The following is a 25,409-nucleotide window of genomic DNA, read 5'->3' as shown; positions in this document are numbered from 1 at the left end:
GAAAAATTAATGAAGATCAAGGGCCAAGAGAGTAGGAGCTGGTTTCCATTGAATCATGAGGGAAGAAAACTCAGTCCGTGTGGAACTAGGCAGAGTCCTGAGTTTAGTGAGGGAATGAGCCATTCAGACAATAAATACGGGAAAGAGCACCTAGGGCAGAGAGAATGATGATTGGTGGATGCCTGGTCCTTGCATAGCAGTGTGTTTGTCACATTCCAGGAAGAGCAAGAAGGTAAATATGGCTAGAATAAAGAGGGAGAGGGGAGAGTAATAGGAGGTGAGATCAGATACACAACAAACAGCCACAGAGGACAGAGCGAATCAGCTAGGATCTATCAGATCCTTGATAGAACTGTGGCCTTTATGCCCAGTGAGATGGGAAACCCTTGAAGAGGTGGGACAGATGAGAGACATGCACTGTCACATGTTAACGATTCACTTGAAGGCTCTTAGGAAATTGACTGTAAGGGAGCCGGGGAGAAACACAGACCAGTTACAGAGATACCACATCACAGTCCAGACAAGGGATGTTAGTGGTGAAAACTAGTGCCTAGAGGGGTGATTCTGATGTAATTTATATCCAGCAATCATCCCTCAAGAGAATTTGGGCCAAGCAATTTGCCTGAATCTGTGGTTTTTACCGTTGTACTAATCTGTTAAAATAGACAGTGAATAAATATTATATTAAGAAGATAGATTGATTTCATTCATTGGAAAGTGTGTGAGCCATGGCTACTTGTACATCTCTTAGGTAGCTCATACTGGATTGAGATAAAATGATTAGCAGATTTGGATCTTTAATATTTCTTCTACCTTTCATGTCTCATTTTAGGATAAAGTTCTAGTTATTTATTTTTATTTCAAAATGTGATAAAGAAATCTTCTAAGAGAAGATAAAAACCTGTTTTTATTTTCCTTTAAGATTTGGACTATACTGATATTCTAGCATTTTGAGGCTTAGACAGTAGGTGACTATATCACATCATTAGCAATCTAGACCCAACAACTTGTTTCTTTTTAAAGGAGAATGTAGAGCGGGTCAGGCCCAAGGCTATCCGAGGAAGAAAAATATTTCAGAAAATGTTCTTTTCATCACAGACACACAAATGACAAATGTTTGGGGTAATGGATATGATAATTATTCTTATTTGATCATTACATGTACACATTGTATACATGCATTGAACTATCACAATATACCCCCTAATTATGTACAGTAATTATGTGTCAATTAAAAATAATAATAGCCTTTCCATTTACCCAGAGAGGGTCCATATGGCATTATTCTGAATTCCCCTCAGAACTTAAAGGGAAACTTTTACAATGGCCAGAGCCTGTGATGTCCTGAACACGAAAGAGGAGGATGTCCTCAAATTTCTTGCAGCAGGAACTCACTTGGGTGGCACCAAGCTTGACTTCCAAATGGAACAGAACATCTGCAAAAGGAAAAGTGATGACATCTACATCCTAAATCTGAAGAGGACCTGAGAGAAGCTTCTGCTGGTGGCTCATGCCATCATCACTGTTGAAAGCCCTGCTGATATCTGTGTCATATTCTCCAGGAACACTGGCAAGTGGGCTGTGCTGAAGTTTGCTGCTACCACTTGAGTCACTCCTATTGCTGGCCACTTCACTCCTGGAACCTTCCTGCACCAGATCCAGGCAGCCTTCCAGGAGCCATGACTGCTGGTGGTTACTGATCCCAGTCTGTCACAGAAGCATCTTAAACTAACCTGCCTACCATTGCTCTGGGTCACACAGGTTCTCCTCTTTGCTGTGTGGACATTGTCATCCCATGCAACAATGAGAGGCCCCTCACTGGGCCTGACATGGTGGATGCCAGCCTGGGAAGTTCTGCATAAGCATGGCATCATCTCCCATAAATGCCCATGGGAGGTCATGCCTGATCGCTACTTCTACAGGGATCCTGAAGAGATTGAATAGGAAGAGCAGGCTGTGGCTGAAATTCCCAGGAGGAATTTCAGGGTAACTGGACTGCTGCATCTCTTGAGTTCAGTGCTACTCAGCCTGCAGATACCCCTGGGCCCACTCAGCAGTTCCCTACTCAAGACTGGAGCTCTTGGCCTGCCACAGAAGCCTGGTCTGCAACTCGACTGCTCAGGCCACCAGATGGGTAGGAACAACCACTGAGAGGTCTTAAGCTGTTCTTTCACAGACTCTAAAGCAAGATGGAAATAAGCTTGATGGAAAACAACCATCAGTTTCTAAAAATATTAATAATAATAAAAGCAAAAAAGTATTTTTAAAATAGTCATTAGAAGCATTCATACTGTCAATCAGTATTTATAAATATTTATTGGGATATGTATTCATAAATATTTATGGATATTTATTAGCTACCATGCTGGCCAAGATAAATAGATACAAAGGTGGATACTGCAGTCTGGTTGATGAAATAGCAACCAATATACAGCTACATAGAAGAGCGATGCCAACCACAGGATACAGATGTGTAGGATGCTATGAAAACTTAGAGAAGGGAGGCGGTCTCACTCTGTATGCGTGAAGCATGCCACAAGATATTAATATGTGAGATGAGGCTTCAAGGAGGTGCACGTGGACAAGGAGGTCCACTGACAAGTTTTAGTCTTTGTTTGAGAAGACTGAAATTAGTAGGGACTCCCTCTAAAAATGAAATAGTCCACAACTGAAGAAAAACTTGAAGATTAAGCCAGTGTCATCAGATGGCAAGAATATCCATAGGTTAGGTCTCAGGTGTGAGGTAAGACTCCTAATTGCTAATTGGATGAGACAAAAATCGTGAGGTTGACTGTGGTTTCTGGATGGTAAGCATGTTACTGCTATTGGGAGGATTCGTGATAAGACCTGAGCCCTCAGTGGTGTCAATAATCTTTAAAGACTTGTTTTGAAGTATTGCTATATGGGTCATACTTTATTCCATGAAAAGTTTCCTGAAATATTGCAAGGGTTTTTGAAAAACAAATTTGGCCTTATTTTATACAGATCAGAGATGCTTGTAGATATAAGAATCTTACAACTAATTGTTTTTATGTAGTTAACACTCTTTTCGTCTTTGGAGGCATTCAAGCTTGCTATTAAGATAGAGAGGCTGGAATAAATTAGCTTTGATGCAGATTCTGGCTCTAGTACCTACCTGCTATCCTTCTTTACTTTAATTAGCCTTTGTTTTGTCATCCAAAAAATTGAGAGAATAATAGTGCCTTCATCACAGAATTATGATGGAAACATAATCAGTATACGTAAAGCACTTAGCAAAATGGCTGGCATGTGTTAAGTACTTAATGCGTAAGATTTCTTATTATACTCAATCCCCAGTTCACTTTTTGTACACTTGCATTTCATAATGATTTTGCCTCAAGTAACACACTAAATTATATAACACAAACCAACCTTTATCTAAGAATTCTGGCTTAGGGGATATGATGAGAATATGCTTCCTGATAGTGAAGAAAAACAGTACAGAGATTTAATGTTTCCCTGTAAGTAAAATAAAATCAGTGTCTATGTATCTAAAACTTGTGTATCTGCTTCAGATTCTTTTGTAAAGTTTCACCAGGCAAGACCAAGACAGGATTTTTATGTTTCGCTTTGTTATACCCTAGCCTGCTCTCCAAAGAGTAGCACTTGCTCCCCACAATCTCCAATCCTATATAGCCTCAAGTTTCTCCTCAACTGCCTTCATTTTTGCTTGTGAAAGAAGAACTCTATCTTGTATAACTTTTTCTGTCCCCTCCTGATAATGAAAATTTGACAGCTCAATGTCTCACTCTCCATATTACCTTTTAGAAGAATCCTAGTTAATATAATAGTAATTGTTAATATCTATGGCCTACTTCCAAATGACATGGATAAACTAACAAGTCCTTTTAATACATTGGCTTTGTTTTAGTATTAAATAGATTTAAACAAAAATAAAAACCTGGGTAAGATCAATGCCATTTTGCCATGAATATGAGTTGTAAATTGAGAAAGATGGCTGGTGAGGCTTAACGAATGACCACAGTGGATAATTCAGTCTGAGGAATGTGAGAAGACTTTTAAACAAAATCTGAATAATAGGTCTTGACATTTCAGTGCACGTGTGTTTGTGTGTATGTGCCCACATGCATGTATATGAGTTCATTTAAATTCTTTTGCTTCTCACACTTTGTCTACCAAATAATTATGGTATTCCAAAATATGCATGGGTTTTAGAGCCAATGTTAGTTATTAAATTGTGTAATTAGACTTTGCAGCTCACGTATTTTATATTCTCATAAAGACTTTATGCATAAAGACTTTATTAAAAGTTTCTCGGCTGGGCACGGTGGCTCAAGCCTATAGTCCCAGCACTTAGGGAAACCAAGGAAGGCAGGTCGCTTGAACCCAGGAGTTCGAGACCAGCCTGGACAACATAGTAAAACCCCATCTTTACAAAAAATACAAAAACTAGCCATGCTTGATGATGCACACCTGTTGTCCCAACTACCTGGGAGGCTAAGCTGGGAGGATCACTTGAGCCCAGGGAGGTGAAGCTTGCAGTGAGCTGAGATGGTACCACTGCACTCCGACCAGGGCAATAGAGTGCACCTTGCCTCAAAAACAAAAAACAAAACAAAAGACTTTCTCAGTGGTTGATCCTATTCTATTTAAAATTATAATATTTCATTATATCTACGAAATAATTTGAGTTCTCTTAAGAATTTACACATTTCCTGTGAGGATGCTGTGATAAAGATATAAGCACTAAAGGGACTTTGGAGTGCTCTCTAGAAAAGTCAGAATGATTGTTGTAGGAATTTGATGAGATCGATTCTCCCAGAACCTCACAGCAGTTCTCACTTCTATGCCTTAACATACTGGGATTCACTATGACATATGTCACAAATAATTTCTTATTAATAAAGTACAAATATTTCCAAATGAGTTGCTTAAGTTTACATTGATTTAAAACTCTCCCTAAAACAACGTGGTCCTCTTAAGTGTGAAAAAAGGCAGTAGTTACAGATATTTTGTGCATGGCTTAAAACATGGTCTCAGACTATAGTGGGACTATGAGTCCCCTGGGGAGGCTGGTAAAATGCAGATAGATGGACCCAACCTAGGTTGAGGCACAAATTTGCATGTTTAACGAGTAACTCAGGTGATTCTGATACAGATGCATTGACATCACATTTTCACAAACAGTGGTGATGGGGTCAAAGGAAAGCTTCCCCTCTGTCCTTTATAGGTTCACTGAAAATGAACTGACAAAAGACCGATTAATAGGGGAAAAAGGCAAACAGCATTTATTTTAATGTGTATATGGACACAGAAGCCATACCCAAAATATGAAACTCAAAGAGGAGCTAAATGGTTGAGGTTCACATATGCTCTTTGTAGAAGAAAGGTGTACAGACCCAGGAGGAAGATATCATTTTGTAAACTATTCTCTTTGGAAGATGGATGGAACAAATTACGGAAGGTGAGGGGCAGAACACAGGTTGTCTTATTATGCAGGTAAAGTTCCCCAGGTAACCTCTGGGAGCTGCCCTTAGAAGAATGGGTGAGAAGACTGTCTGGGCATGGTGATGACTCCCAGTCTCTTTTCTTCTTCCTTGGTGTGATCCTTCCTGGTTATTTGATGGGGTTTCTAGGAAGGGGGCCTTAAGACAATTGGATTTCTTTAGAAAGAATCTTCCTTAGATAAGAAAATTTCAGACAGAGTCCCTCCCAGTGATTCTGGAAAGAGGATCTGAGAGACAGGGAGGTAGGGGAAAGTCAGAGAGTGACCTTGGTTCTTAGGCTTATTTCTACGGTCTTTCCATTTTGAAAGCACTCAGCACGCTGAAGAGCCAGGTTTTGGAGAGTCATTTTCTGAGCCCAATGGCAGCTTGACTTCACCAATCTCAAAAAGACCTCTTAACTTCCTTCCAACCCAAATCCCTTACTCTAACTCTCAGTCTCTAGGACCTGCTGGGGTATATTCTCAGCCAAAGGAGTTTTGGCTCACAGAGCCCAATTCCTTACAACAGGTGCTGACATCTGCTAATTCCTAATGAGTTACCCTCCTACTCAACTCTATTATGGGAGATTGCAGAGGGATTCTCTAGATTGTATTTCACTTCCACCTACAAAGAAAACAGAAAAACAGGTTTTTTTTAAAATTTCTAAATAGAATGTTATATTTTTAAAAAGCTACTGAGTAGGATAAGAGAGTCCAAAGAAAGCTACAGTTATTAGCGACTTATCTTGACATAAGGAGAGATAATACAGAAGGAAGAAAGGAATAACATTTTTCTAATATTCATAAGTGCAAAATAGAGGCTTTGGATTTGGGTGGGGGGTTGTTTTTTTTTTTGCCTCAAGCTCTAATAATGTTAGCTGTATTTTTACTGTCAATTAATACCTCTTAGTAATTGTGCTCTTTGTTTTGGAATTTTAAAAATAACTACTGTTTAAAAATCTATAGAGACAAACTTCTAAATATACCTCCTGTTATTGAATGGCCCATCATTGATGTTTGGGATTTTGCATCAATTAATGTCATAATTTCAACAATTCTGTGCTTGAACTAAAAAGATAAATGACTCATGCTATATTTATGTACAACAGAAGTTCCAGCTTTCCTCACTAGTCACTCTAGTATGTCTCTATCCATTCATATATGTAAAGGGAACTGCTTCTTTCCATTGTTTATCATTTAAATTAATGATCATTTTCAGAATCTTATAATGATCCAGTGCTAGAATATTATAAAACAAATATTCTATTAACAGTCAGCAATCTGAAGATGTAACTATCTCTTGAAATGTTAGGAATCTTTGTTTTTTATTTGCTTGAATAGAGAAGGATAACATTGCAAATTTTACTTGAATTTTTAATGTTTAAAGTTTTAAATTGCACTTAACAACTATATAGAAATTGGACCGCCCTTCCTTCCTTCTTTTCCTCCTTTCTTTTCATTGTCACTGGTACAACACCTATTCATTGTCAGTCAATTTGGCTAACACTAAAGAAACAAAGACCCAGCCTTTGACAGATCTCCAGGAGTTAATGATCTAGTTGCAGAGGCAGAGGAAGGACACAGTAAACCCAATAGAAGTTAGTAAGTACTGTGGAAGCATCAGATACTGAGTTCACTGAAGGAATTCATTCATTTTTGGAGTGCCAGGCTCTGTCTCAGTGCTGAGGATGCAGAGTACATTCACTGAATTCAAGACACTCAGCTTACAGAGAAGAATGATTAATTATAATACAATGCTATAAATCTAATGATAGAAAATTGCACAGAATATTTCAAAAAGCAAAGAACCTGTAAGTCAATGGAAACAAGGTGCCATTTTCTGGAAGAGCATATAACAGAAATGAGTCTTTGGTGATGGGCAGGAGTTAGCCAAGCAAAAAGCAGAAGGCCACAGTCACAGGTTATAAAGCATGTTGGAGAGGAGCAACAAACAAAATGTTACTTCTGGGGAATTGAGTTCTATGCAGAGAGTAGAGAGTTGTAAGTGGAGAATAAGGCAGATGACAGTCTGTAGAGAGGCCCGTGGCCACCTGAAGAGAAAGGACTTTATCCTGCCCTGGAGAGACACTGAAGTTAAGAGGACAGTCAGACAACTTTACCTGTTACACCCTGGCAGTTGTATAGCCAATTGGTTTGAGAAAGACAATACTAGGAGCTTGGGGCACTGGAGAAGTTCATGTGAGAGGGCAGGGACAGGAGTGCTGAAGAGGTTAGTAGCAGAGATATAAAAGAGGTGAGGTCTGTAGCACTTACTGGTTCGCTGATAAGAGGAAGTGATGTAGAGGGGGAAAGTCAAGAAAGACACCCCAAGTTCTAGCTTGGTTGACTAGATGGAGGGCAGTGCTAGTGACTGAGACTGTTGGAGGTGAAATAGGCATGCAGAAAATGATTACTTTGCTTTTGGACACATTGATTTGAGGTGGCTGTGTATCCTTGGATGAGTCATCACAGGTAATTAGATATTTGAATGTTGGAGTGGGCATTTGAGAGATTAAATAGACTTGGGGGTCACAGATTAAAGGGATCGTTGAAAAACTCTTTTGAGTTTTATTTTGGACACAACGAATTTAGGAAGTCATTGGAATGTAGCAATGCCCCTACAAAACTGAGAAGTGAGGTTAAGTAAAAAAACAGTAGCATATTCATGGACTGTATTTCTCTGAGAATACCCGAAGTAGGACTGACTAGGCAGTTAAATCTACGCAGGTGATGGAGGAAGATGTAAGAGATACAGGGAAATTGATGAAGGATAGAATAAAGAAGCACAATAAGAAATTGAGCATCACATGTATGAGGATGTGGGAAATCAGTTGAGGAGATGACAGAGTCATTACAGAAAACACTGAGCCAGGAAATTATAGAAAATACTGAGCCGGTTCCTGAAATGAAAATTTCTCTGGTTATCACTTCTCTTGGGCTACAAAGTAACAATTTACACTAGCTGGGGTTTCATAGTCCTCAGTGGCCCCAACAGGCTCATGCCCTTAGATCCAAATTGTGGCGTTATGATAAGGAGCTTGTTCTTCCCATCACAGAAGTTATTACTACCTGCAGCCATTCAATTTAGCACTTCATGACATACAGGTGTGCATTTTTCTGTACTTGCTTTGCATGTAAATTGAGGCAGTGGTGAACACAGTGGGTGGTGAGCTCACTTTTTTAAAATTTATTTTTAAATTGTAAGCTGACAACTTATAATTTTCCATATTTATGGGCACTAACTGTCACATTAAGCCATAGCCTCGGTTCATTCAGTCTTATGGGTGGTGACTGTCAACTCTGGCTAGCAACTGGAATCATTTGGGGAGCTTTAATTAAAGACTGATGAAATAATACATGCCTCAGAGATTATGAGTTAATTGCTCTGGGGTGGGGCCCAAGGTCTCATAAATTTTAAAAATAACCCCCAGGTGATTCTCATGTGCAAACAAGATTGAGAATCATCGCTGTAAAGTAAGAAAACACCTGCTTTACCAAATCAGAGTAGCTGCGAAGAAATTGAATAAAATAGGGAATGTGTGGGAGAGTGTATTCACATGGTGGGGGCATTGAGGAGTGAAACAGCAAAGTCCTAAGAGAGCAGCAAGAAAGGTTTTCTGTTTGGGGTTTATTTGTAATTTTTAACATTTAAAGTTACCTGTGGCAGGTAGGCAATTGACTGGAGCAGTAGGCAACCTAGAAGTTTCTGTGTTCCTGCCAGCAGCCAGGAGGTCTATGAAAGTCCCTTATCAGCAGAGCAGAGATGCTGCTGTGGCAGGCATTCTACAGGACATTGATCCCACCATGGAAGAGTTCCACCAGCGCATATTTATAGTTGCCTGCCTTGGGGAGTCTGTCTCTTTTTCCAAGCTGTCCACTTGGCGCTGTCTACTTGTTGTATCTATCTCCAGAGAGATATAAAGGAGGTGACTGACTGATAGGGGAAGTGATATAGAGGGGGAAAGTCAGAAAGGACACCCCAAGTTCTAGCTTGGGTGACTAGATGGAGGGCAGTGCTAGTGACTGAGAATTTTGGAGGTGAGGCAGGCATGAAGAAAATGATCGATTTGCTTAACATTGATTTGAGGTGCCTGTGTCACCTTGGAAGAGCTATCACAGGTAATTAGAAATTTGAATGTGGGAGTCTAGGTATGTGAAATATTAAATAGATTTGGGGGTCACAAGATTAAAGGGATCATTTTAAAAACTCTGAGTTTAATTTTGGACACAATGAACTTAGGAAGTCATTGGAATGTGGCAATGCCCCTACAAAACTCAGAAGTGAGGTTGAGTGAGAAACCAGCAGCATATTCATGGACCATTTTTCTTCCATGCCTTGTATTCTAGTACCTTGTTGAACCTGCAGGCTTAACTAGTTAATCATTGTTTGGCCTTGGGCAAGTTATTCTAATTTCTCTACTTTGTATTTCTTCATCTGTACATAAGTTTGCTGTGAGGGTAAAATCAGATAACACATCTAATGTACCCATCTCAGTGGTAAACAGATTGTATTAAGCCCAGAGAAAAAAATGGTGATTTTTCTTTTTAGTGGCAGCCACAATAATGTAGCCTGATCTTGTGTAAATCAAGTGGCAGTGCAGTTCTATGCATTATTTATTATTTATTTTATTATTTGTTTTCTTCTTCACCTAGATTTTTCCCTAAAACAAAAACATGCCTATAAGCTTTTACAGGTACGTCCAATGTAATGAACAACAGAAGAAATAAGAAAGATACCTGTGTACGTTAATTGCTTGGTAATTTGCACATAAATTATCTCAACGCATAATTTATGTCACTTATCACACCCAATAGTTTCGCTATTTCATAAAATAATAAGTTAATTTCCAGCCCACTGGAGCCATACACACTCACACACTTGGTGTTTGGAATAAATATTTATACCAGCAGACCCAACTGTTTATGGATTCTCTACCTCCACTTAGAGAGATTAGACTAAGAAAATGGTGCCCTGTTTACAGAATGAGGGTTAAACAGGACTGTTCTTTTTGAATGTGTACACTTGTTTAAAAAAATGCTTTATAAATTGCATTAATGATATGGTTTGGCTCTGTGTCCCCACCTAAATCGCATCTTGAATTGTAATCTCCAGGTGTTGAGGGAGAGACCTGGTGGGAGGTGATTGGATCATGGGGGCAGTTTCCCCCATGCTGTTCTCGTGATAGTGAATGAATTCTCATGAGATCTGTTGGTTTTACAATTGTTTGTTCCTCTCTTGTTCTCTCTCCTGCCACCATGTGAAGAAGGTCCTTTCTTTCCCTTTGCCTTCTACCATAATTGTAAGTTTCCTGAGACCTCCCCAGCCATGGCAAACTGTGAGTCAATTAAATCTCTTTCTTTTACAAATTTCCCAGTCTCAGGTGGTATCTTCATAGCAGTGTGAGAATGGACTAATAATATTAGCTATATGAATATAAGTTATTGTTAGCAGAAAAAGGAGTCTTGATCTAGACCCCAAGAGAAGGTTCTTGGATCTAGTGCAGAAAGGAATTCAAGGCAAATTGCAAAGTACAGTGACAAGAAATTGAGCTTTATTGAAAGCTCCTCCACTACAGAATAGGGTGTCCTCAGACAGCAAGTGGAGGAACGCACCGTCTTTGTTTCAAGTTTTTCTTATATAGGGATCTTGTCTATGTAAAGGTAAACTAAGCTATGCCTGTGTGTAGGTGGGCTGACAGCATGACAAAACTTATCATTTTATTGATTTAAAGAAAACTATTCCTGACATTTTAATGTGTAAATGCATCAAAGCATAACTATAATTATCCTGAAAGCATATATTGTTATGAGTATTGGGACATCTGGACTTTCTGTTGTTGTAGGAGTTTGTCCTTGTAGGTATCTTTATATTGTTTCCTGAGTAGTAAATATCTTATGACCATGTGACTGGCAATAAATGTGCCTTACTAGTTTTGAGATAGAGTTGATTTTAAAATAGTGTCAACTCTGACTCTCCTGGGCTCCTGCATCCCTGACATTATTGCTATTAGGATGCTGATTTATTGACTCTTCTGTGAAAGAAAAAGGTTGAGAATAGCACATTTTCAGTACACAGCATATTGCTCTGTTGGCACTTTGGAAACGCTTGCTGACTTGCATTTTTAAACATATCACTTAAGGCTGGGCATGGTGGCTCACACATGTAAACCCAGCACTTTGGGGGGCCGAGGCAGGCAGATCACCTGAGGTCAGGAGTTCGAGACCAGCCTGGCCAACACAGTGAAACCCCGTCTCTACTAAAGATACAAAAATTAGCCAGGTGTGGTGGTGCGCACCTGTAGTCCCAGATGCTTGGGAGGCTGAGGCAGGAGAATCACTTGGACCCGGGAAGCAGAGGTTGCAGTGAGCTGAGATCACACCAGTGCACTCCAACCTGGGCAACAGAGGAAGACTCTATCTCAAAAAATTAAATAAATGAATAAATAACTTAAAACTTTCACCTGAAAAGGATTTGGGATTCAAAAATAGTTTCTCTGTGGCATCAGGTTTAAGGGAGAGTCTCCAGAATTCTTCCCCTATATGATAATGACAATGTAATCCTCACAATTAAAGACCATGATACATTACAAGTTGGTGATTTCCCCTTCCAGGCACTTTGGCATTTCACCCTTTTCAGAGCTAAGGAGAAGTCAGATAAAACAGGCCAACAGTATGGTCTGCATCAGATCACTACTTTGCAGTAGTTTTATTGTGCAAATGCCTCATCTGATGCCTCATCTGACACCAGATCTCCTTCTTTATTAACATTTAGTTTGAATTCCTGGAAGGAAAAATCAATAATAGCAAATGCCCCTGTTTTAGCACAGCCATCAGAGTTCCATCAGCCAAATGAATATGTAGGAAAATCATCCTGGTATCAGTGGGCAATGATCTTATTAAACTATTGCACAAGGGGAAGCTGAACGTTACATAGAAAGCTAATACCAGTGCCACCAAAATCTGTCCTTTGTCACAGCCATGTTTGAAATAAAAAACAACCAGCAAAGACTTCAACCTATTAATAGTAACTGTTTTGATTAGGTATGAAAATAATCTTTCAAAATGACAAAAATCCCATAAATTACAAATTTTTTTAAAAATTGACAAATACAAAAAAATTCACAAAATCTAGAAATGTTTTTATTAGTGAATTATCTGACATGCCTCTACGATACTTGCTTTTCTTTTTTTGAGACGGAGTTTCACTCTTGTTGCCAAGGCTGGAGTGCAGTGGCGTGATCTCAGCTCTTGAGTGTTAGGTATAAGATCAATGTTGTACTTTGTAACCTAGGTTTTTTTAAGCCTGTATTTTCTAGACAATGTGTTTCCCTCTGTTGGATAACAATCAAGTGTTTTTTAATTCACTTTCAAGGTAGAGGTATGACAATTAAGATTGTTGTCAATTTCCTGGTCATTTGATACAGACGCTGCCTTCACTGTAATTAAAAAAAAAAATTCAGTAACTTCTCAGTCGTTCCATTCAACATACTTAATGCTTACCTGAGCCCTTATGTTTAGGGCATTGTGTTAGTAACTGTGGAAGGTAGAGAAAGCATTACAGCTAGATGGAAGGTCTTTGAATACTACTCTTAGGAAATAGGAGAATATTCTTTGGATCATATATAGGAAGAGATCATTGTTGAATCAATGGGAAAGGTCTATGGAGAGACAGCTGTTAAAAGAGAGGTATTCTTTTTTTTTTTGTACTGAATATCAAGATATTTGCTTGAGAATCTGATATCATAAATAGGATAATTTATAGTGTTTCATTTCCTTCATTCTCCCTGCATGCCTTGTCTCCCAGAAGTTATAACTTGGGAAGTAAATCAAGATTTCAGCTTAAATTGACACCAGAGAACTCAGAAGTTCATACCTAGCACCATCGTCGTTTTTCAGGCTGAGTTCAACTCCTTAAACTCTTTAAGATGTAAGTCTTTGCTTTGCTTTTAGATAGGTGAGATCAGTTTCCTGCCCTAAAAAGAAATATTTTCACTCAAATAGATAGAGTGAATCAAAATATAGAGTTGTTACAGTACTAAAGTTTGCATGAGAAATTCAACACATTTATTCATCTCTGCCACATAAATGCATTTCCTATCTTCAGAACAATTTATCTTCAAAACTTTGTTCTATTTGAATTGCAGCAAAATGTATTACGCTATGGGTATTTTTAATAAGAAATACCAAACAGTAAAACTGGAAAGGTACCCTACTTCCCTGCTAACATACAACGGTTATAAACCTTCATCTCAGTTTATCCTCTGTTCACAGCCGACTCAAGTAGGCAATAACAATCACTGGGCTACCACATAGCCCTTTCTCTTCCAAAAACCAATGCTTCTCTTATTTCTAAAGTGATGAAGAAGAAAAACTCAAGAGGCAATAATCCAATGTGTAATCTCATTGGCTCTATTTGAAAATCTGAAATAAAAGCACTTCTGTGTCACCAGACGATGCCTCTGATGGATTATTGACATCTGAATGGTCTCTTAACTGCTCTGGCTGCTTCACCCTTATTCCCTATGGTGGATTGATTAGCATCGCTCCAAAATCCATGACCACCCAGAGTCTCCTAATGTGACTTTATTTGGGATTAAGTCTTTACCGATATAATTAGGGTAAGAATTGAGATGAGATCCTAATGGATTAGGATGGGCTCTAAATCCAGTGGCAATCTCCTTGTAAGAGACAGAAAAGGAGAAGATACAGAAACACAGCAAAGAAGGAGATGTGAAGATGGAGGCAGAGATTGGAGTAATGTATCTACAAGCCAAGGAACAACAAAGATTGGCAGCATGAGATAGATTCTCCCTGTGAACTTCCTCAAGAATCCCCCCGTTGACCTCTTGATTTCACACTTCTGATAATTCTGTAGTTTTGTTTTTGAGATGGAGTCTTGCTCTGTTGCCCAGACTGGAGTGCAGTGGCATCATCTCGGCTCACTGCTACCTCCACCTCCTGAGTGCATGTGATTATCCTGCCTCAGCCTCCTGAGTAGCTGGGATTATAGAATTGTGCCACCACGCCTGGCTAATTTTTGTATTTTTAGTAGAGACGGGGTTTCACCATGTTGGCCGGGAAATTCTGTAGTTTTAAACCATCCAGTTGGTTGTAATTTTCTACGGCAGCCCTGGGAAATGAATACACTCCCCAATAGTCTAACTTTATTTCCTTCTACTCCAGCCCTTGTTCATTCTGCTACATTGTGTACTTTGCAATAAGTTAGACCATCCAAAGCACAATCCTGACTTGAGCCTTGACACTTGCTATTTCCTCTCTTGGGAGTATCTTTCCTTCAGATGTGTGCTAGGCTTTCTCAGTAACGTCTTTAACACTCTGAAAGATTACTTGTCTCTGAGGTCTTCCCTGGTGATCTTGAAAAATCACATACCTTCCTCCTCCCCATATACAGATAAGGAGGCCCCACTCCTTATCTGTCTTCCCTGTTTATTATTCTTCCCAGCACCTACCACTCTGACAAATATTTTACTCCTCCATTTGCATATTGTAGCTCCTTCCTCCAGTTTGCAGGCTCTGTGGGCAGGGATTTTTTACTGTTTTGCTTGTACCTATATCCCTCACACCTGGGGGGGGGTTCAGCGTGTATCACAATGAGTGTACCCAGGCATAAAGGAATAAATGTGCAAATTAAAGATATGTATTTTACTTTAAATTTATTTTTACTTAACGCATTCATTCATTCATCAAATATTTATTGAGTCTCTAAGCTCAAGGCTTTGATGAATATTAGGCTTTTTTAAAACAACGCTTAAAGTTTTAAGTTTTCTGAAGGCAAGGAAAACTTTCAGAAAACTTAAAACTTCAAAGAGTAAGTAAATAATATAGACAAAAAGCAGTAAGGGAGGGCAAGGGAAAGCAATCTAAAGTGAGAGTATTATGGTTCACATACTGTGCTGGTATTTTTAGTGTTTGAAATATTTTAATGTATTTTAATAAATTCATCATTTTATGTATATGTCTGTATTTATTTATTTATGAGAAGTCACAAAACAGACCAATGAGGGACAAGCGCCTTCCAAAACCATAAATTGCCATAGAGCCCAGGAAGGGAGAGGTCATTTCAGGCCAAGTTGTTCAGGGAAGGCTTCATGGGGGAGGTGGTATTTGAGCAAAGCTACGATGGGATGCATGATTTTGGTAGGCGGTGATTATCAGTACATGCTCCAGGGACAGCAAATGAGATCATGGATGTAACATGTGTGTACTGTGTCCAGGTTTAGTGGGAGAGAAGCCTGGAAATACAGGCCGAAATATTCTGCCTATGGTACTATGTGAAGTGGATTCCTCCAGTTCTGTTCGAAGGAGAGAGAAACAGGTAGGAAGAGTCTCTGCCATTTGAATGTATTTGAAAAACTTTATGACTCAGGCTTTTATCCTTAAATCCCTGTGCCTTATTTGTTTCTTCTCCTCTGGGCATATCCATTTTAAGTACTAAAGTCCCACACTCAATTCAAGACTCCAGCAAGTGTCTGGTCTCGGTAGAAACTGGCAAATTGGATGAATGAGAGGTATGATGGAGCCTGGTTTTCAACTCTTGGTTTGTGTTAAGTATTGAGAAGGGGAAACTTTATAAGTTCTCTTTCCCTGGTTATCTGTGACATTTGTCACCTCTAATCAAGTCATCTCTCTGCCAGCTCTGATGTCTGAACGTTGTTCTTTCTCATGCACACATTTCTTTTCAGGAGACTATTCTCTGTCTTGCCTGTAGTAGATACTTATGAAGCAGTAGTTCTTGATTTTTATTACTGCAGTTTGTTTATGGATTCCTCTTTCTTCCTCCTAGCTTTCCCTAGATGTCATTGACCCTGTGTTTACCATCTTTGCATTGCCTCATTTTGCCACAGAGCCAAGCACAGACCAGACGCCTAATGAACACCCATCAAACTTGGTTAAATGCTCAAGGAATAAGCATGATTTTGCTACTTCAACTCTCATATGCATATGGGTAAATTTCAATACTCTGTCTCTGACCAGACTTTGTAATTCAATTCTGTATCTCCTGAAATGCAATATTGTAAGTATTGTAGGAATTAAACTCTTAGCCATACTCCCTGTTGAGTGAGTGTATTTTAAAGCAAACATCTGATATCTCTGCCACTCACTTTTCTCGTCTGCACAATGGGGATGATAATAATTATATCCATATATCATTTGGGAAATAGGCTAAGATGTGAGAGTAGCTATTTGAGTAGTTGTGCCTTCCCTACGCCACCATTAGGTGACAGAACATCCCCCTTTGGATATTTGTCATTATTTCCCAACATAGAATCCCTCTACGAATCCTATTCCCTCTTAGAATTTTCCTTTCTCTGTGACTGACCCTACCACTATCTGAAGTCTAAACTTGGATGCTGTTTTTCCATTGTCCCTTTTATTTCATTGTTCCTCGGGCTTATTGATTCTTCTTTCAAAATGCATTTCAAATTTATCTACTCCAGGGAAGGTGTTTGTCCTAAACTCCAAACTTTGTCTTCTAACTGCTGCATGCTGTCTGTAGCATCTCACAATTCAACTCCCATCAGACATCACCAACCAGAAATGTTTTTGAAAAAGACTGCTTGTGTCATTTTACTTCCCAAACAGAAATTCTCCAGTTCTCCTCCACTGCGCTTCTTTTCTTCGCGCTCATTTGTTATTTTAATTAACTAACATTTTTTAAATTCCTATTTCATGCCCAGGCAGGTTGTAAGATGCTAGGGAGGAAAAGGAAAAACAAAGCAAAACAAAACAAAACAAAAAAAAAACCCCAAAAATAAAAATAAAAATAAAAAAATGATTTTGGGAAGATTCTGGAGTTCTCATTAGCATAACGATTTTTACATTCTGCTTAAATTCCTCCACTTCAATCTTTATTTTGCTCCTGACTTCAAATGATCCTGCTGCCTCAGTCTCCCAAAATGCTGGGATCACAGATGTGAGCCACTGTGCCCGGCCCCTCTCTGATCTTAATTTCCCATCCCCTGGAGCCAATGCTCACCCTCACTCCTGTCCCAGACACCCTAGGTTCTACATTCCCATGAATAACATGTTTCATTCCATTTGACTTCAAGATATTGTTCGTGCTGTTCCCTAACCCAGAATGTCCTTCATTTGTTAAGCAAATATGCATTGGTCAACCTTGTGCCAGGCACTTTCATTTCTGTATGTCCTTCAGGATCTAATTTAAAATATGCTTTGTTCCAGTTAAGTGCAAATGAAAAATCCCAGTGCCTTCATCTGTACCTTATGGAGATACTGGACACTGAATTATTTACTGCCTTAGGGTTTTGCTTACTTGTTGCGTGTCTTGTTTATACCCAATACAATTATAAACTCAAGAAATCCAGAGTCATTTTTAACTTCTTATATCTCCTTCTTCCTTTCCTTTCCCCATACCCACTTCAACCACACAATGAGCTGGCTACAGGAAACATTTTGTAAATTCTTTTTAGTAAAACAAAGTATTGAAGGAGGAGATATTGGCCCACACCCCATTACTCACTGTGATAAAGCAACTTACTAATGTTTGTTTTGTGGAAGGTTAGTTGTTTCAGAAACTTAGGTACACACAAGAAGAGTTTCCATATTCAAATATATTTGGGAAATTCTGAGTTAAAGTTAAACCAATATATTTACAGCAGGACATTAATTTCTTCTAGATGAAATTATAGTTTTCCAAACTTATTTTTAAAACACCAACTTTTTGGTGAAGACACAGTTTTAGAATGAATGGGCAACAATCACACATCCAGAATTGCCTGAGAATTCCTGGAGTTCAGTCTGAGATTTGTAATTGTTACACGGAATAACATATGACTTTCTTCCATCTTGCTACTTCATCATCTTCATGGTAGACCCTCCAGAAATAATCAAAGCAGGAAATAATAGAAATAAATATAAAGCAAAGTCAACAGGAAACACAGTAAATGGAGTCATTATGGATGAGTGAAAGGACAGTGATGGCCCTGTAAATCGAAGCTAAAGAGGTTGTTTTGCAGTTGAGTAGAAGCAGGCAGGCATATGCAAAGAGAATCAGGTTAGGATTTGGGAGACCTGGGTTTCATTTCTGGCTTTGCCTTCAATTGCCTTAAAATTTGAGCAGATCGTTGAACGTCTCCACATCTCCTTTTTGTTTTGTTTCGTTTTTGTTTTGTTTTGGTGTGTTTTCCCATTTATATAATGAAGAGATTAGATTAAATAAGTGCTAAAATACCTCCTAGATCTAATGTTTATGTTTCTGCAATGCAGATTCTTTACATTTTAGTCGGGCTTCACCTCTGCATACAAATCCGTGAAATATGCCTAAAGACATAGGGGTAGTGAATGAAATATTAGAAATCTATGATGAGGAACTCCTGAAAATGACTGATTGATGTTGCATATCCCCTCTGGTAGTTTCTGTGCTGGTTCCCTAGAGATAATAAACTCAGGTTGTTAGTTGTGAAATGTCATTTCTGTTATTCATTCTGAAGTGAGGAAACGATGGCTGCCTAGGGAATTTTTAATGTGATGTATGGAGCTTAGTCATCGCTAATGCATTGTAATGTGACTTTTCTAATGGAGCCTTGTGGAAGATTATGACTGGTTCAGTTTTGGCTCCTCCTTAAATTGTGCCAAATGACAAGAATGCAGGCATTTGGCCAAAGCTGACCAGGAACTTTCGAGGACCATCCAATTCACTAAGTTTGTGAGTAACCACAAATTTGAGCTCTAAACACATAGGGAGGAAGGTAGGGAAATTTTAGTCAATTACAGATTTTCCCACCCTAGGAACCAAAGATTTTCCTTTCTTTTATCTTGCATTTTTAACAGATTGCTTACAAGAATGAAACACCCAAATACCTTCTCCATTTGCCCTCCTAAATGTTTGCTCTAATACTCCTAAAACAGGTTTTTGCTTGGGCAAATAACATGGAAAGGCAAATAACTCCACACACAACTGTTTACCCAGTAGCTCATGCCAATGTGTGGTGGGCAGTATTGATTTTCAGGAGTTATACAGCTCTTTTAACTAAAATGGCTAAAGGTCATAGTATAGTTCTCAGGTAGAGTAATGGTCATGAGGGTATTTAATTGCCATAGTTATTCAACTCTGTATTTTTGAGATACCACCAGTAGATGGTGATTAATTAGTGACTGTTTTTGAAAAGCAAGATACAACTAAAAATAATGTAGGAAAGGACTCTTCATATCAAGGTGTTCATAAACACAATTAGAAAATCACTTCACTTTTGTGCTTAGATGATGACCATGAATAATAGTATGAAGTCAATGATGTTGTTTATCTTCAATGTTTATCTTATTTAATATGTACTGATTTCATTCCATGTGGTCTGTCCACAACCAGCTGAAGTCAAACCTTGATTATTTTGCCTGTTTCCCACAATTCACACAAAATAAGCATAAATGCCACCCTTGACACATGGAATGTTGTTATAATTGTGTGACTTGAGTTCTGCTTATTGTATGGACTCAATGAGATCAACCTATCTCCAGCAAGTAATCAGATTGTAAAGGGATTTTTGTTCCATAAAGTTACCTAGAATCATCTCGGGGAATGCTTGTGTTGGGGGAGGTAGTGGGAAAATTAAATAATGATCAGGGATATAGTAATAAATAAGAGAGAGTCCCTTCTTCCAAGAATCTCAGCTAATGGAGACTTGGAGAGGAAAGATGGGGACAGCAATAATTACAGTACTGTCTAGTAGGGGCCAATGCAGAGGAGAGACAAGGAAGATATGGGGACAGTGGGTGGATACCTGGAGGAGGTAAAACTTGGGCTCGCATTTGTGGGATGAGTAGAAATTTATTAGGTAATTAAAAAGGGAATCTTTTCAGATACAACAGCAAATCCAAAAGAGGGGATTAGATAATGGGCTGTGTTATGGGAACACAAAAATGTTCCTATGGATAAAGCACAAAGATGTTTGTAAAATGTAGCGATATGTGGCTTGTGGCTGGAAGTAGCAATATGTGGCAATGGCTGCATTGTGAAAGGTATTGAATGGCAAACAAATTTTAATTTAAAAAAATCATTGTTCAAAGGTACTGAAGAGCCATTGGTAACTTGCAACTTTTTTTCCTACTCTTTATGTATAGATATATAATTTTCATATGACTAAAAGTGGTCATATGTAGGCTTTCCTTATTTGATTCCACCTTTGCCTCTTCATTATCATTACTAAACTACTTTCTCAAGGTAATCAGTGTCAGCAACCTCTCATGTTTTTCTCAGGATTTATTGTCTATTCTCACACTGCCATGAATAAATAGCTGAGACTGGATAATTTATCAAGGAAAGAGGTTTAATTGACTCACAGTTCTGTATTGCTTGGGAGGCCTCAGAAAACTTACAATCATGGTGGAAGGTAAAGGAGAAGCAGGCACCTTTGTCACAGGGCACCAGGACAAGGTGAGTACAACAGGGGAAATGACAGACACTTATAAAACAATCACATCTCATGAGAACTCATTCACTATCATGAGGACAGCATGGGGAAACTGCGCCCATGATCCAATTGATTCCACTTGGTCCCTCTTTGATATGTAGGGATTATGGGGATTACAATTCGAGGTGAGGTTTGGTGGGGACACAGAGCCAAACCATATCATTCCACCCCAGCCCCTCCCAAATCTCATGTCCTTCTCACGTTCCAAAACCAATCATGCCTTCCCAAAAGTCCCCCAAAGTCTTAACTCATTGCAGCATTAACTCAAAAGTCCACAGTCCATAGTCTCATCTGAGACAAGGCAAGTCTCTTCTGTCTATGAGCCTGTATAATCAAAGCAAGTTAGTTACTTCCAAAATACAACGGAGGTACAGCCATTGGATAAATACACCCATTCCAAATAGGATAAATTGGCCAAAAGAAAGGAGTTACAGACCCCATGCAAGTCAGAAATCCAATAGGGTAATCCTTAAAGTTCCAAAATAATTTCCTTTGATTCCACGGCTCACATCTGTCTGGGGCAGTCCACTGTGTGTAAAATGCCATCTGATGATTACATAAGAACATCTTTTTAAAAGTATATTTCTTTACCATTTCAATTTGATCTTCTAGAAATAGCCTCTTTTGTTTGTCCGTCTTGTTTTTATTTTTTTATTTTTGTTCATTTTTGAGAGCTCTTTTCTATCCTCTGCAATAGTAATATTTATTCAAAGTCTATGATTTTGTTAGTAGCATATTTTGCCATACAAAAGATCTAACTTTATCTGGTATCTTTTTGCTTACACTATTAGGGTTTCCAGTTGTGGTTAAGAAGGCCTTCCATGTGATTACTTAGATATTCTTGCAGGATTTTAAGGTTTTATATACATGATTAAGTTTCTAATCCATGTGGTATTTGTTTTTGTATTACATAACGTAAACCAGGGGTCTGGTTTCATTTTTTTCTAGTTAAACAGTCCATTGGACCAATACTATCTATTAAATAAACCACATTTTTCCTCCACTGAATTTAAATAAAACTGTTATCATATGCTAAGTTCTTCTTTTATTTTTTGTTTTTTGCTTGAGATAAAGTCTTGCTGTCTCCCAGGCTGTATTGTGCAATCTTGGCTCACTGCAACCTCTGCCTCTTGAGTTCAAGTGATTCTCCTGCCTCAGCCTCCTGAGTAACTGGGATTACATGTGTGCACCACCATGCCTGGCTAATATTTTGTCTTTTTAGTAGAGACTGGGTTTTACCATGTTGGCAATACAGGTCTGAAACTCCCAACCTTAAGTGATCCACCAACCTTGGCCTCCCAAAGTTCTGGAATTACACGTGTGAGCCACCACACCTGGCCATCATACACTAAGTTCTATGTTCTAAGACAGGAATTGCCAACACCTGGGACATGGACTTCTACTGGTCTGTGGCCTGTTAGGAACAGGGCCACATAGCAGGAGGTGAGTGGAGGGTGAATGAGCAAAGCCTCGTCTGTGTTTACAGCCACTCCCTATAACTTGCATTACCACCTGAGCTCCACCTCCTGTCTGATTGGCAGCGGCATTAGATTCTCATAGGATCACGAACCCTATTGTGAGCTGTGCATTTGAGGGATCTAAAAGTGTACACTTTATGATAATCTAATGCCTGATGATCCGTTACTGTCTCCCATCACCCACAGAGGGGACCATTACGGGAGAACAAGCTGAGGGCTCCTACTGATTCTACATTATAGTGGGTTGTATAATTATTTCATTATCTAGTGCAACGTAATAATAATCAAAATAAAGTGCACAGTAAATGTAATGGACTTGAGTCACCCCCAAACCACCCCAAACCAACATGAAAAAATTGTCTTCCACAAAACCAGTCCATGGTGCCAAAAATGTTGGGGACCACTACTCTTTGATCTATTTCTAGTCTCAATTCTGTTTCTTTGATTTTTTTTTTCTATTGCTATACCATGTTGTTTAATAGCAGATGTATAGTACTTTCTAGTATTAGATAAAGAATATCCCTCTCTGTTTTTCAACATTTTCCCCAGCCCTTTTTATCCCATTATAAACATCAGCATCATTTGATTCAATTCCAAAAATCTTTTTTGGGTTCAAATTAGAAATGCATTATATTTATATGTTAATTCTAGGAGCAAAGACACTAGTTTTTCGCATTTACTTTCTGTCCCTTTCTTGTTAAACTGGAGGGTCTTCAGGAGTGGCTAGATATGAACAGATGTGTATTTTGAAGGCTCCATGCAGCACGAGGATGGCGGATGGATTAGATTGCAGTAAGATGGGGTGAGCAAGAAAGACCAATGTGTATTTTTTGCCACTACCCAGACAATGCTGACTTCTGGCTAAAGCAATAACAGTTAGTGTGACTAAGAAGACACTGAAAAAAGAGTCATTTTTGTAGATAAGATCAACATTAACTGGTTTTCATAAACAGTTTTATTGAAGCATTGATATACAAAAAGCTGCACGTATTTAATGTATACAATTTGGTGAATTTGCAACAACATGAGTTTTTAACAGAACTTGTGTGGAAGTTGAAGGATACTGAAGAGTCTAATGTCTCAGGGTCTTGGCTGGATTGTGACTGGACTCATATCTGTGCCATTCATGACAAGAAGTCGGAGTGAGGTAAACATTTCTAAGGGTAGAGTGACAATGAGCCCAACATTGGACACATTTCATTTTGAATTGCCTAATATTAGATGATAATTTGGAAATTTGGAGTTGAAGTGAGAAATCAAGGTTGGAAATATAAAGGGGGTATTATGGTGATAGAGCTGATAGTTTTGTGTGTGTGTGTGTGTGTGTCTGTGTGTGATTGCTCTAAAAAGACTTTGTAAAGAAAAAAGTTCATCAAAAGAACTCCTTCACTTCTCTTTAAAAACTCACATTTGACTTCATGCTTGGAAGGTAGTAGGGGATATTTCTACTTACAAAGAAGCCAGGCTAAGGAGAAATCTTCACTCAGTTTTTCCAAAATCGTTAGAAGAAAGGACAAAACCCAAGCAGCCTTGGACACTGTGATCTGAAGACCACAAGCAAGAATGAGTATTTGTTTTATTTATGATGTTGACGAAGCCTAGTCACTACTTTAGGCAGTTAAGAGAAAAATATATCATCTCTATTACTTCATGGAATAAAGACTTTCACATTTGAACGCGTTGACTCACACACATGCAACCTACACAAACACACTGGTTTACTGAAAAGCTCCTCTTTAATTTCTTCATGTTGGTTTTGCTTTTTGGTGAGCTGCCATGTTTATTTCTAATGATGAGTTTCTTTAGGGACTGTGTCTCTTCACCTCTAGTGACAATATTATCAGTATAGTCACATAGAGGTCCTGGATAGGGACTGCTTTGTTAAATGACATTTGGCAACTGCCTGATGAGGTTTAGCCAATTTTCATGCCAGATATTTAGTAACATAATGTATCATGGGTTAGATGCCAATGGTTTTTGGACCATTTCCTGTCTGTGCTTATGTGCTATGGACCCAGGGGGTGACTAACAAAGTGGCACACTTTATTCATCTGTGAATAACAGCATGTGCAAATGAAGCCTGGGAATTAGAGCTCTCCTGCCTCTGCTGGAGAAAAGAGAATGTTGTGGTGGCTCATCCTTAATTCTGTATTGGCCTCTAGGCTTATCCATGTTGATTGTTCTATCGTTCCACACAGCAATTTGAATCAAAATGTGAGATCTTTCGTTTTGATCATTATATGCAGCCAAATTTCAAATAGACATCCAGTGTGAAAACAAGAGACATTTTGCCTTGAACTAATTACATTGACTTAAGACAGTTAAAATCCTTACTCCAAACCCAATCTCTTTTATTAATTATTAAATAAACCCTTAAGATGTTACATTTAATATTGAATCTCTTGCATAATCAATCCTATAAGCCATGCTTCTTATTCATTCACTTATTTAACAAGCTTTCATTAGGGATGTACTTGGTATAATCATCAGGCTATACCTACCTTGTATATTGCATTACATGTCCTCCTTCATGCTTTCATCTGTTTCCTCCTTTCTTTGTACAACTTTCCCTTTGCTGTCTGGAAGAATAATATCAATTTGCTACAGAATTTAATTCAGTGTTCCTTTCACACATTTTGTACTTGATGACTGTATCTACATGCACTTTCAAATCCAATGTATCTTCAGAATGTTTTTAAAGCCATAGATCAATTGCTATGCCAATACTACTTCTTCCTCCTCCTCCTCCTCCTCTTCTTCTTCCTCTTCCTCTTCTTCCTCTTCTTCTTCCTCTTCTTCCTCTTCTTCCTCTTCTTCTTCCTCTTCTTCCTCTTCTTCTTCCTCTTCTTCCTCTTCTTCCTCTTCTTCTTCCTCTTCTTCCTCTTCTTCTTCTTCTTCTCCTCCTCCTCCTCCTCTTCCTTCTTCCTTCTTCCTTCTTCCTTCTTCTTCCTTCCTTCTTCTTCTTCTTCTTCTTCTTCTTCTTCTTCTTCTTCTTCTTCTTCTTCTTCTTCTTCT

General features: G+C 38.6%; 1 protein-coding gene and 1 pseudogene across 1 annotated transcript in view; both read left to right on the top strand.

The window, feature by feature from the left end:
* The window catches only part of RAB27B (RAB27B, member RAS oncogene family), a 181,297-nt gene that overhangs the window by 25,546 nt on the left and 130,342 nt on the right, over positions 1 to 25,409 (top strand). The window lies entirely within an intron of this gene.
* LOC105533326 lies at positions 1,324 to 2,161 on the top strand (annotated as a pseudogene).

The sequence above is a fragment of the Mandrillus leucophaeus genome, unplaced genomic scaffold, assembly GCF_000951045.1.
Source record: "Mandrillus leucophaeus isolate KB7577 unplaced genomic scaffold, Mleu.le_1.0 Scaffold124, whole genome shotgun sequence".
Classification (NCBI taxonomy): domain Eukaryota; kingdom Metazoa; phylum Chordata; class Mammalia; order Primates; family Cercopithecidae; genus Mandrillus; species Mandrillus leucophaeus.
Note: the sequence above shows the minus strand (reverse complement) of the source record. Positions and strands in the feature narration are given on the sequence as shown.